This window comes from Equus przewalskii, chromosome 24 (genome assembly GCF_037783145.1).
Source record: "Equus przewalskii isolate Varuska chromosome 24, EquPr2, whole genome shotgun sequence".
Lineage (NCBI taxonomy): Eukaryota > Metazoa > Chordata > Mammalia > Perissodactyla > Equidae > Equus > Equus przewalskii.
In genome coordinates, this window is record NC_091854.1 from 3404522 (window position 1) to 3419193 (window position 14672).

The 14672-nt window shown below is 37.2% G+C and overlaps 1 protein-coding gene across 1 annotated transcript in view; it reads left to right on the forward strand.

Moving 5' to 3' along the window:
- DPYD (dihydropyrimidine dehydrogenase) overlaps nt 1-14672 on the forward strand; it is a 773365-nt gene that overhangs the window by 481933 nt on the left and 276760 nt on the right. The gene's annotated exons all lie outside the window — the stretch shown is intronic.

The window sequence follows — 14672 nt, forward strand, 5'->3', positions numbered from 1 at the left end:
TAAAATCCTCATCACAAGCTTTTATGGTATTCTACTGTGATGACTTGTTTAGTGGGGGAGGGAGGGATATTTCTTTTTTCCTTCGTTAAATGTTAGAACAATTGGAGGTGGCTGTAAATAATTCAAAGGGATCTGAACCAGAATTTGTCTTTTAAATCAAATTATCCTACGGGCTGTTTTTTGCCTTATTCTAAGTAATTAAAATAATCAGTGCTATAGGTTTTATAATGCTCTTTGAAAATATATAGTAATTATCAAAACAGAAAGCATTTGATGACCCAAAATTGCAGTTTTATATCTTTTTCCCAACTCTTAATTGTGTATACCTTTATTCAGTAATTCCTAAGCCAAGTATATGCTTATAAATTTATTTTTTAAAAAAACTTTCAAATTGACCAATCTTATATAGTAGGAAAAATGTATAATCTATTCTTAATTTAGAGGACTGCAAACCCCAGCCATGCAATTACTTCATTTTGAAAGGCTACTTTTCTCCGATGTGTTTTGAAAGCTTCAAAGATCATGTAATTATATATGGGAAATGGGAGAGAAAGGATTACAAAACAAATACCTCATTGTTGTTTCCTAAAAACAGCATTGATATCAACATCTATGCATTCATGAACAAGCCAGAAAGTATGAATCATGAGAAAAAGGAAGATTTAAGAGAACACAAATGCTGTTTTATTTTAAACTTTCAATATATTATTGTGAGAAAGCATCAGATTTTAAACTCTGAGAAGGCCCTTCAGAGTTTACTTTGGATTAGAACAGCTAATGCATTGATTATAATGAAATGTTACTTTAGCCCAGTAGTTGAAATAGCTAATATTGGTATTAGAAAAATTTATGAAATGACTAGAGCAAAGAAATTTGGGGATTTTTTTCCAGTGTGCTTAATGAGGTATATACCCTTTGCAGGCATTGTAAATATTAGTACATATGTATTATTTTAGAAGTATATAAATATGGCTTGAATATCATTTCTTGATTTTAATTAGGTTACATTGCTTTTCAAGTATCTTCATTTAACAGGTAATGTGAATTTAACAGGGACTTTGTTGTACGCTCTGTTTTATTTTTATAGTATGCAAATAAGAACCAAATGCCAACACATTCATTATGCTGTATAAAGCTTATACCAGAAAGGTTCCAATCACTTTGAAAAAGGTCCTGTCATTATTTCTATTGTAAATCACTATTCCACGCTTCTGAGAATGAACATTTTGAACTGAAATTTAGAATATAGATGAAACCCTAAGATGTTTACAAAATGTGGGAAACATCTTTGGTTGTTTCCTATGTATCAACAGCATATTAAAGCAAGGGAATCATTTATCAATATTCAATGATACAATGAATATTTTATTAGTTGAGTATCATTAATCATCATCCTGAAAAGTGAAGCATGTTCAAGGTGTTGTTTCTATTGCTGTTTATCAGGGTGTCCGTTGTTGGCAGATGTAACAGCTCAAAATGGAACAGGCAGAAGCATCTGAATCCAAACATGGGAATAGTTCCCTGTAGAGAAGAGTCTGATGAAGTGAGGGAAACTTGGTGGGGATGGGATATGATGAAGAGGAGGAAGGTGAGCAGAAAAAAATGGAGATGGGATCGTTTGTGCAAAAAGCGTGCACAAGATCAATAGTTTATTCACCTAGTTTTCACTCAGCTCTTTCTCCATGCCTGTCTCAAGACAGAGCACTGAAGAAGGTGGTCTGATGGGGAGAAGGGTGATAGAGGAGTAATTACAGAAGTGCATAGGAGAAAGACAGGTGCAGTGGAAATTACATGTCTCCTGCAGAGCATGGGTTAGAAGAGAAACTTCCAGCTTTGTGGTTTAGAATGCATGCCCTTTAGACCTCTCAGGTGAAGAGCATGATTCCTAACTCCCATCCCACTCTTCATCCCCTCTTTGCCCACATTGCAGCAGGTTCCAACTCGCCACTCTATCCTTAACATGGCCTCTGTTTGCAGCAGTGGCCCTCTTTGGGTCCTCCAAACCAGGGAAGCACACATGTCTCGGGCTCAGGTTGTTAGAATTTCTTCTGAGTAAGTAGGAAAAGTTTTTCCATCTCAATTTTGATAAAGCAATGTAAGATAAGAAGTATAATTTAATACAAAGATGTCCTAGATATTAGTGAATTTCCTAGCATTTTAGTGAAATCTGAAAATAATTTTTAAATATCTGTAAAACATGAATCTGTCTATAAAATATGATTCTGTGGACCCACCTCTTTTTTCTTAAACTACATTAATGTACAAATATAATATGACCACAATGTGACACTACCAAAAGATCAAAGGAGCATATAAAGATGATGCTTTCTACCCTTTCCAATGACATATTTTTAAAAGTCTTATCTGTGGATACTTAAAATAAAAGCATTGTGCTGTTTCAAAATGTCATTGTTTGCACTCTAAATTGTAGAAAATGGCAAATCTGAATATGACATTATTTGTTTAGTCATAATCATTTAATTTCACTGAAAAGTATTTAATGTCAAATATATAATACCATGTAATTCTCAGAATAAGCCGTATGAAATAACTGTGGTAAGCCAAATTATTCCCATTTTATAAATCAGGTAGCTGATGCAGAAAGACATTTAAGTGATATGTTAGTATTTGATTATTTATTCAACAGTTATGGGGCACTCCTACATGCCAGCACTGTTTTGTATCCAAAACAAAAATTCTTATTTTCGTGGAGCTTACTTTCTAACTGAGGGGAAAAAGACATTGAATATATCAGATAAGAAAATGATATAATAGAAAGTGCATGGGAAAGAAAATAGAGCTGGGAGGGGATGGCTTGCAATCCTAAATAGATGTCATTGAGACAATGACATTTGAGTAGAGATGGAAGGAGGTACAGGGATGTCTGGGAAAGAATATGTAAGGTTGAAGAAGCAGCCAGGCAGGTCTCCCAAGGGTGAAAGGCATGTTCCACAGTGAATTGAATTTAAGCCTTCCTTTGGAATTTCTGTGAGGTAATAAGGTATAGCCGGAAGGAGTAAGTTGTGTGTTTTTAGAAGTCCTTGACTTCTTAAAAGCATTGCATTTAATAAACATTTGTTGCAACTCAACTATGCTTTTATTTATTTCTTCATTCAACAAATATTTTGTGAGTTCCTAATATGTGCCAGGTACATTGGTAAATGGGACAGGCAATCCCAGCCCATGAGGGACATGTGCTGAGATGGAAGACATGGCTTGTGTCTTCCAGGAGCTTACCATCTAGTGCTTAAGAGAAAATAGCACTAATTTACACAACAGGATTATTTAATTGAGTGTGCATTAAACATGCAATCATAGTTAATGAGACCAAAAGAACTACATCTCATAAAATAATTACAATAGCACTTAGTATTTACATAAAATTTTCATTTGAGAATTTAAAGTCTTTACAGAGGATGTTTCAATGATCTTTACGACACCGATGTGCTGCATGTTTGGTATTGGAAGAAGTGCCCAAACTATTTAATGTAGTGCATCATTCCATGTAATTGTCTTGAGAGTTTTCATTATTTTCTTTTTAACCTCTTTTTTTTCAAATTCCTATGTCACTATATTAATTATTAGCCTTATTAATTTATAAAGGCAGTTCATTCAATATTTGTTACAGCCTCTAAATAGAAAGGTTTAAAATTGGAATATAGATACTTCATAACAGATTTCATATCAACCCCTTCGTGTGCCTTTGAAAGGCTGTATCTCGGAATGAAGCACATCAATACAGGCAGCATATCATGACCTTTTAAATAAAATCAAAGTCAAATCTCATACACAGGTTTTATGTAGGAAACACACCTTTTTATGTGTACAGTGAATTCAAATCTCATGACTTCGGTTGACTTAACTGCAACCTCAGTGGAGGGTCAACAGTGATAGAACAACAACCCAAATCCTTAGACACCGTAGATTAAAGTCAGTGCCAAAGTCATGCTGTGAGGACAGTAAATGGTTTATAGGTATGAAAATATATGGTAGTCATGGTAATTTCATATATGCACTTTTTCTCCATGCTTGCAGCGAGTACTACAGTCTTTATAGGGATGAACCAGAAAATTTTTAAAAATTAATCATAAAGTAACAAGAAGCCATCATTCCTTCTGCAGACATTTATTAAAGGCACATTAGGTGCTGTGCAATGCCGAACCAAATGATAAGAAAACAGAGGTGAATAAAAATTAGCATGTTCTCTCAGCAAGTGGAGTAAGAGAAGACAGTGGTATAAATAAACACACATCTGTGATGCAGTGTGACAGGAACTGAAGTAGAGATACGTGCATCACACTCCAATACCTAGTAAAAACAGTGATTCTATCTCTGAGATCATTGAGGGTGGCATGATAGAAGTTAGCTCTGAGTCAGACCTAGGAGAGTGAATAAGAGATACACTATCAGAGGAGCAGGGTGGTACTATGAGGAAAAGGACCAGCATGGGGAAGAGACTGGAAGCCTAAAAGCACATGTGGTGGCAGTATATATGGAGGGTTCAGTTGGGCGTGTCAAGATAAGGGACAGCAAGGTGACTTGGGGCCAAATTATAAAGGGCCAACACTACCCTATCTTCATCCCTTAACATGTTTAAATGGTCAGTAAACACTGAATCATTCATCTCACTGGGTCTTATTCACGTCATCTTCCCTCTGACACTATGATTTCCTAGGCAGTTCCATCTGCCTATCTAGCTTAGATGGTTGTTTATGGAGTTACAGTGAAATAACCCAATGGCCAAAAACATAGAAATAAGCCTCTGAGAATGAAAGTAATAAAAACTAACATACCTTGAAAAAAATTCACCATGTGTAAAAATAAACCCACAAGATTTTCTGTAAATGTATAAGTAAGAGCACAGAAAAATGATTCAAAGAAAAAGCGTTATAGCTGGACAGTTCAAGATTTGGATCCACTCTTACTAGCTGAGCAACCATGAGTAGTTATTTAATCTCTTGAAATGTTTTTTTCCTATCTGTAAAATGGGACTGATAATTTCTACTTTGTCATGTTGTTCTAAGGATTAGAGATAATGCATATGAAACACTTAACACAGTGCTTGACACTTGCAAGTACACAGCACGTGCTACTTCATATTGTTGTTATGGTTGTACTTACTAAAAGTGATATCAGGGGCCAGCCTAGTGGTGTAGTTCATGTGCTCTGCTTCAGTGGCCCAGGGTTTATGAGTTCAGATCCTGGGCCATGGACCTACACACCTCTCATCAAACCATGCTGTAGCGCTGTCCCAGATACAAAATAGAGGAATACTGGCACAGATGTTAGCTCAGGGACAATCTTCCTCACCAAACAAAAAACAAAAGTGATATTAGTTAGCTTCAGTTACATAACAAAACATCTCAAACTTAGTGTATTGAAACAACTATTAACTTAGTTCACAATTTTACATGGTACCAATTTGGGCTTGGTTAAGCTGTGTGGTTCTTCTGGTCTCAGCTGGTCTCTCTCTATCTGTGGTCCACTTCCAGGAGGGCTAGAGGCTGGAGGGTCTTGGTTGGCCTCACTTAGATAGCTCATCTCTGTTCCATGAGGTCTCTGATCCTTTAGTGGCCTTTACCAACTTGATCACATGGCTAGGCAGGATTTCAAGAGAGAAAGCAGAAGAAGACAAGGCTTCTTCAAGCCTTGGTTTGACACTGATACATCACTTCTACCATGTTCTATTGATTAAAACAAGTCACAAAGTCAGCCCAGATTCAAGGATGGGAAAATAAATCCCCCATTTGATGTGAGTTTGCTGCAGAGTTACATTGCAAAGGGGCATGGATACAGAGAGGGGAACACGTTTGTCAAACAATAAACCACAGAGGGCTGAGGCTGCACAATCAACTAGAACGTCAAATGTAATTGAAAGGATAGGAAATCAATATGGTATAGTCTTGATGTAGTAGAGAGGAACTTGGAGTCCAAAGACCTGAGCTTAATTCCTGCCTCTGCTATTGATTAATTTGACCCGGGTAAAATAACTTAAATTATCTGTGCTCATTATAAGGTTCTCTAAATTCAAGGTTATTATGTGGAATAAATGAGATAATGTATGCTAAAATATGCCCTAAGTGTAAATATATAAACAAATATAATGGATTCTTATTCTTTGACATAAAGTATACTTTATAAATTATGGTGTTCTCGAACCTCTTATCTTGTACTACCCATATATCCTTCTCATTTTCTGTCTAGACTGTAGAAATGTACTTACATTTAGATAGTGTGATTGGTCATAAACATGCGCATTACTTGGAATTCCTTTTATCAGCTATTTATTTTAATATTCCTTTGAGGCAAATATTTACTGAATCCCAGTTATATACAAGGTATACTACCAGGGGCTAGAGATATAGAGATGAAAACATGGGCCTGCTCCCCCAAACTTCAGTCATCTTTTGAAAAGCATACAAGCAACAATTTAATACAATATAATAAATGTTATGACAGAGAAATGCAGAAGATGCTGTGGGATCTCAGAAGAGAGGTGCCTGACACAGTCGGAGGATGAGAGAGGAACAGGAAAGGCTTCCTAGAGAAGGAAATATCCAAACAAGGAGCAGGAATTTACTAGACAGAATGATCTAAAATTCAAATGCAAATGCTCAGCTGATTAGAACCCATTGTTTTAGCCCCTTACCTGAATAAACCTGGTTCCTAATGTGCTTCCAGCTCCATTGCCCATGAAGTATAATCATTCATTTCTCCCAAAGCTAAACTGAACTACTTGAGATTCCTTAAACAGCATCCCATGCCTTTGCTCCTGCTGCTCACTCCACCTGAAGGACTCTTGTCCCTTTTATTTCTATTCAATTTCCAATAAATATCCATGGATGATTTCAGAATCAGTTGAGTCACTTTTCTGTGATGCTTTCCCTGATTGACACAGGTAAAAATGACCACCCTTTTGTTTCTGCTTTAAGTCCATCCTGGTTCGTACACTATAATTATTTTTGTATCAATTTACATATGTCTCCTTTATTATACCATATGCTCCTAGAGCACAGGGACCATTCCTCATTCATTCAGAAAAAAGAAAAGACATATGGTCAAGAGAATGCAGAATGCATGTTATGTTCAGGAAGCACAGTAATTCAATGTGGTTGGAGCAAAAGTTGCATTGTGGTCTTGCATAGCATATTAAAAAGTAGGGTTTTATCCTGAAGTTAGATTTGAAGCAGAAGTGTGTTATGATCAGGTTTGTCTCTGTAGAAGGATCTGTCAGATGCATAGGTTGAAATCAGAGATAGGGAGAGTAATAAAGAAGCTGCTTCAGCAATGGTGAGCATCTTAACTAAGACAGTCATGATGAAGAGTCAGGCACACTTAGACGAGATATTTGGGAAGTCAACTAGAGCAGTACTTCTCAAACTTTCCTGCACCTTAGAATTACTTGGAGATGCTTGAAAAACCCTGCTGCCTGGGCCTAACTACATACCAATTAACTCAGAATCCTTGGGGTTATTATTTTTACTCTCCAGGTGATTTCAGTGCTCAGCCAACTTTGAGAACCAGTGGACTAGAGAGTACTTGGTGGATAAACTGGCTGTGGGCAATGAGAGAGAAAGGAAGAGAGGAAATCTCCTAGTTTTCGAACTTGGGATAAAAGGTTGGAGTATAAGCATATTTAATGTGGAGAAATAAGCAAATTCAGTGGGAGAGATTTCAATTTGGTTTTGGGCAAATTGAATTTAAGTGTCAGAAGGTGGTTCGATATGCAGTTTTTGCACTTAGGAGAAAGATATAGGTTGGAGATGTACACTTGATGAATTTTCTGCATGTAAGTATCCTTTAAAATCGTGAATATGATGTCTAAGGAATGTGTATGATGGAACACAAAAGAGGACTGTGAGTAGACCCTAGGGACAGCAACATGTAAAAAGTGGCCAGAGATAGAAGAGCCTGAGAACGAACAAGAAAAATAGGAAAAATAAGGAAAAGTGGTGTCTCCAAAGCTCATGTGACAGGTGTATCAAGAAGCTGGAGGTAGTTAACAGTCCAAGGGCTGAAGAGAGTTCTGGTAAAGATTTGGGCTGAAAAGTATTCATATATTTGCCAAGGTTACTGATGACCTTGGGAGATCAGTTCCTAGGCACAGTGGGGACAGAAAAGAGAAAAAATATATATTAAGGAGTGATCAAAAAGGGAAGGAAAAAAGCAGCAGTTACTCTAGTTCCTGAGTAGTCTACAGTGGTTGTTTTTTTCCTGTTGTAGTGGAAAACATCTCTGATTTTCCATGGAAACTATGTGCATGTTGTTTAACTTTAGATATGACTTTTCTAGGTTAGGAATAGTTGTATAAACAAGACATTTCTTGGCCCCAATATAAACAAAGAAAATGATGAATTTTTAAATAATGTAAAAAGATAGCTTTAAGAATACTATACTCGTTTGCAGCCATTAAATAACAATGACCATATAAAATATGAAGGGCTTATGAGTTTTGCTTTTAATGTCTTACTCTCGATGTGTACATTTCAGGAAAATTGTACCCATCTCCCTTTCACTATATTTGTATGAAGGTATAAAGTACACTTAGAATTTGAATGTTGTACAGTTAATTAATATTTAATAAGCGTATTTTCTTAGTTTAAATGTCTTTGAAAATCACATGTCTCCTGCTATTTTTCCCCCTCACTGTAATCCCAGTAGTGTAAGGAATGGTTTTATTAAATTGTTTGACAAAACCTAACTCAGCTACTTGTAATTTACAGTTGTTCACCTCTGTCACTTTGCAGTTTTTCCCTACTAAAAAATTTAGGTTGTCTTGAAGCTGAATTGTTGACTGAATTTCCAATGTAGTTCGCAGTATGGTTACAGAATACCAAAACAGTGTTGCCGACATGTATTTTTAAGCATAGATTTTAAGTAAATGGGAATTTGACAAGACAACCTACTTGTAACCAACTGGAAGTTTTGTGTTAAGTTCTTCAACTTAATTTCTGATGTGCAAACCTTATTGTAATTCAGTCTGAAAAAAATACTTAATGAAATCATTTTTTTTACTCCGTAAGGAAATTTAATTATAAAAAAAAATTTGTCCATGAATTGTGAATCTTTAAAAGTTTGGAAGGATGACAAGGAAGTCATTTAACACTCTTTTTTGCAGAGTTAGTGTCCTATTGTTTTTAACCTTTGAGGTATTTTAGAGGGAGAAGCCACATGCAAAATTTGATTCATAAATTATTATAGTTGGCATTTTATGTGCTTTAGAACATTATTGTTTCATAGAAATTAGATGCTTAGACAAAAAGTATGCATTTTAAGTTATATTCATTAGTCAAAATGAAAGTCAAAACTGTGTAAAACTGTAATTGAAAGTGTTCTCTATAAAGCAGAATTAGGTATAAGAATGCCCTTTCATGGAACACATCAAATTTTAATGACTGAAGCACCAAAAAAAGTCTTGATGAGTTTCAACTCCAAAACAAAAGATAAAATCTACATTTTACGGTCAGCCATATAAAGGGTACTCTAATCTGTGTTCCAGTTTTTAAAATCTTACTGTCCCTTTTCTTTTAATTAATCTTAATTTCCAAAACATTATCAATCCTGATTAAACACGTCTGCCTTTGTAGCCTAGTAAGCTTACCATAATAACCTGGTAAATTTCTTTCCCATGCTCTTAGGTGACTCTTTCAATAGTGCCATCTCTCCCTCATACTTCTAAACTTCTGTCCCTAGTTCTCTTAACTGTCAACAGGAGACCTCACTTGGTAAAGAAAATTTCAACACCAGGAAGGATAATTTCACCTTTTCCACACCAAATCTATAAACTCAACAGTATGTATACTTATTTTTCCTCTCTGTACTCCTCACTTCCACCCCATTAAACTGGAAACAATGCCTCTGCTCCTCTCAGAATCAACCTCCTTCGATTCATCATCACCTCTTGCTTTCTCGACAGTGTCTTCTTCTTTTCCAGATCATTTCCACCAGCATAAGCATAATGGACATATTCAAATATGTCCATTAAAAAAATCTCTCCCTAGACCTCCCACAACCCTTCATCTGCTGCCTCATTTCTCTTTTAGCTAGCTCTCCAAAACCTTTAGACAGCTTTGTGTATCACTTCTCTCCACTTCTTCATATTCTGTTCACTCAGTCTATTCCAGTCTGACTTTTGTCCCCGCTGCTTCACTGAAACCCTCCTTGTAAAGATTACTAATCTGCACCAATGGTGTCTGTCTTGCCACATCTTTTGGACACTTCTCTGTTCTCTTACACAAATTCTCAGAAGCATTCATCACAGTTGATTGCTCCTTACTTTTTGGAACACTTCCCTCTCTTGGCATTTGTGACACCACATTCTCAAGTGTCTCTAGGTCAGTCCCTAGCCCTTTCTTTTTCTCTATTTTATTCTCTTCCCTTTGTGAAGTCACCTAGCCAGATGGCTTTAAATACCAATATATGTTGAAGTCTCTAAAATGTACACCTTTATCCCTAACCTCTAGTAAATTCTAGACTCGTTTCCAGTGGCACAATTGGTGTCTTCACTAATGGAATGCTTATGACATTTGATATATATTAGAATTGAACCTCTTAGTGTTCCCCCACTACTTACTTCATTAGGTTCTGTTTCATCTCAGTAAAGTGTCTACATTCTACTCAGTAGTTCAAGCCAATAATTTAGGGATCATCCTTAATTTCTCTCACCTCCTGAATCTAACCATTGACTAGCTTGGTTGGTTCTAGCTCAGAACTATCCACTTCTCTGGGTCTCCATGGGTACTATGCAAATCACATTATTTCAACCTAACTGGAATCTGCTTTGACGCAAAAACCCCCTCATTCTATTCCCTATAAAGTAGTCAGAAGCATCTTTTGAAAATGTAGGTCAGATCATCTTATCACCGTCCTTTAAACCTTTCAGTGGCCTCCCATTATGCCTACAATAAAACCCAAACTCCCACAGGGCTCAGCTCCCAGAGATATGGCTACTGCCTGCTTCTCTTGTTTTCTCTTATACTTTTCTTGCCCTATCATGAAACTCCATCCACAAAGGCCTTCTCATTTACTTAAACTCCTTTTGTATATTATTTGGTGCCAGCCACAGTAGGTGCTCAGTTTGCTTATTAATTAATTAACTGACATTGTTCGAATCTCTCACCAGACTGTGTATCGTAAAATGTAAAATATAGTTCAAATGCTACATAGCATTTGGCTTTTACATATAAACTCATCCAATAATGTTTTAAAATATGAGCCATAAAAAATGAAGCACTAGAACTGGCATAAATTAAGGGAATATAAGGAAAAGTTACTCTGATTTAAAAATATGTTTCGCTGGGTATTCATTTCTAGTCACATTGCATGATGTTTCACAATATAAAATATCCATCAATTCTGTTTCTTCATAGAAAAAAAAAAATAACCTGTCCTCTCTTGCTTGATTAGAAACCAAGCACAGCAAAACACTGACAGGCTTTCTAATCATCAAAGAAAGATTAAATTATGCCCAGTGTCCTTTTACCGTTAATTTCTTTTAGTCTGACTCTTTGAAAAATCTTAATCTCTTCTAATAGAGAAAAAAATTATTTTGGGGTCATTTTTATTCCTCTGAAATAGAATGCCACCATGTATTTTCACAAACCATCCCTTGGTTTTGGATAAAGATGTTTAAATTGTTTAGAACACTTAGCAGTTTTTAAATAACGTATAAAGTTATTTTTCTCCCTTAAATTTGACTGTTAAAAGAGGTGCTTAGGAAGTTGTTTCAAAAGTGAGAAATTTAGGGCCAGCCCGGTGGCGCAGCGGTTGGGTTAGCACATTTCACTTCGGCGGCCCGAGGTCCACTGGTTCAGATCCCGGATGTGGACATGGCACTGCTTGGTAAGCCATGCTGTGGCAGGCGTCCCAGATATAAAGTAGAGGAAGATGGGCACGGATGTTAGCTCGGGGCCAGTCTTCCTTAGCAAAAAGAGGAGGATTGGCAGCAGATGTTAGCTCAAGGCTGATCTTCCTCAAAAAAAAAAAAGGATGACAATTTTACTTTCGCATGTAGTAACTGTCAAAACTCTATGTGATAGAAAATAGAATATAACTTGAATTTTCTTAAGCAAAAAAGTAGTATTTATTAGTTCATATATACAGGCATGTTAGTGGTACACCTGGCTTAAAGGTGGCTGTAACATAGATCTCTCCCATTCTTGCATCTCTGCTTTCCTCTGTCAGCTTTATTTTGTCTCAGTGCAGCTAGCTTTGGGCTGCACTGGGAGCGTTTGGTTAAGTGAGGAGTCAGTCAGTGGTCACGACTGCTCTGAACACATTCCATTCCAGTTTAAGAACCAATGAGAAACGAAGCTTTACCTTCCCAGCTCCTGTAAAGGACTTTGATGGGAGCCAATCACTATCATTAGCCCTGTCTGGGATACTTTCTCAGCTTTTTGGGCAAGAAAATAAAGTCTGTTTCCCAAAGATGGGGAAAGGAGAAGAGACTTGTGCTTAGCTACCCAGAGCACAAAGATAAGACCCGCCTCTGCTTAACGTAATGTCTCTGTCACACCTGTGGTCACCCCTCCCTAGGGAGAGCCTCCCCCAAATCCTACTCAGTCACTGCATCCCCAAGCATTCAGGACAGTTCTCTGGATGATATTTATTTCTCTCCATCAAGCCCAGTAGTTCCTCATGATCCTCAGGATCTATAGGGCAAATGATGATTTTAACCAACCGCGGCACAATCAATATATATTTGAAGCAAAAATAGCTTTATCAAAATTAAAATTGCCATTTAGGAAAGAGGAACCGTGTTAGTCACTAGTCGAGGACATATATCATATCCTGCTGTCAGTGCTGGAAAGTCTTACTTTCCTGGCAGTGGATTTCTTTGGTCAGCCCATCTGGCTAGCTGGACCTTGCCCCCTAGAAGGGTCTTCCCTGTTGTCCTCCGTGGCACCCTGAGAGAGACATTCGAGAGGGGCATGCTGTGCTGATTTTGCAGCCACTTCAGATTTGCATGGGAATGTGAAGTTGGGGGTTGCTTTGTCACGCTTGGAGGTGGCTTTTGTTTGTTTTGTTCTTGTTTTTGTCTCATCTTGTTTTAAGTAATAAAACTCCCTAAAAACCTCAATCTATTTTTTGTCACTTTCACCGCAGGAGAACTGGTATCTAAAGCTAACATCTTATTTTCAGTCTGGACCTTTGGATCTGACCCTGTCCTTGAAGTTTTAGCAACAATCCTGGGGGCTCTACCCACTCCCTAAATCCTTAGATTAACTGTTGGTTTTTGTTTGTTTTTTTATATTTGTTTGCTTTTGTTTTTTTACTTGACCGTGAGGCCATTAAGGACAATAGGGATCTATGACTTGCCCACGGGCTTCATCTTAGTTGATTTTCCTTTCAAATAGGGCTCTGTTTATTTCATGCAAGGGCTGCTGACCAGGAGGTATTAGGTCTAGTCCCAGATCCGGTGTCCCCTGTGGTACTCCCCCCCCACCCCCAGTCCATTTGCTAACTGGGGAGTGGGGCAGAATATCCCTGACATCTTAGATCACATGGAAAGAGCAGAAAGAGCACGTCTTACTGAAGATGCATAATTAGGCCGGTGACTCTTTTCTGCTTGCAAATGGGCAAGCTTGGAATTTGACTTTTCACTTTCTTTTAGCCCCTAGAAAAGAGGCCGTGAAACATTCTTAAATTTTTCTCCCAAATTCTTAAAAGCTGCATCCCCCCCGGACACAAAGATTGAATCCTGAACTCAACCAAAAATAATTAGTCATTCTTAAATTTTCCTCCTCGATTCATTATCTACTTTTTCTTTCTTCTCTTAGTTCTTTTCTCTAAAGAGGAATCTATCTGAATCTATTTCTCTTACTTCCTCATTTCTGATGTCCTTCTACCTTTATCTGACTAATGTTCTGCCATTTTTCTCTGTCACTCAGATTCAGACTCTCAGATCGTTTGATTCTTCTTTCTGAATTACTCTTTCTCGTTCACCAGTCCAATGTCATTTAACTTCTGACCCTTTTTTTCCGTCACTAAGACCAACAGCTGCATCAACCCTGATCACTCTTCACTCCAACTCATAGGGTAATTATTGGCCACCAATTTTTACCAACCGTTTATTTTTTTCTTCTCTAGTTCGTGATATTCATTTCTGCTTAATCTTCTTAAAAGGATAAGCTAATAAAGCAACTCCCTACTCCTAAACCTTTGGCGACCTCATTCATTTATTCACTCAGTCTTACTATGTGCCAAACACTGTGCTGGTTATTGCAGATAAAATGGTGAATGACGCAAAGCAGTCCCAGCTCCCATGGAGATTATAGTCTATCAAGAGAGAAAAAATTAACTCAACATTAAGGACAGACTTGTCTCCTTGGTTTTCAGAATTCTCTCCAATATGGTCACAACTTATTTTCTGTCCTTCTCTTAGTGTTAAAGCACCCATCTGACTTTTACATCATATCTTTGGTTTTTGTCTAGACATATGTTAAAAAGCTGTATAGGTTGAGACTGCAGTGGCCTTTACTGGACTCTACCTCTAGACTCTGTGACTTTAGGCTTGGCAGATTCTTTGTGTCTCAATCTCATAGTCTTTAAGTGGTAATAATAAAAAAAAATAATTACTGACGTATATTGAACACTTACTTGGGGCGAGCAAAATCTAGTGGTTAGAAGCACAGACTCCCAGTCAAACTGCCTGGGTCTGAGTCCTGGCTTGC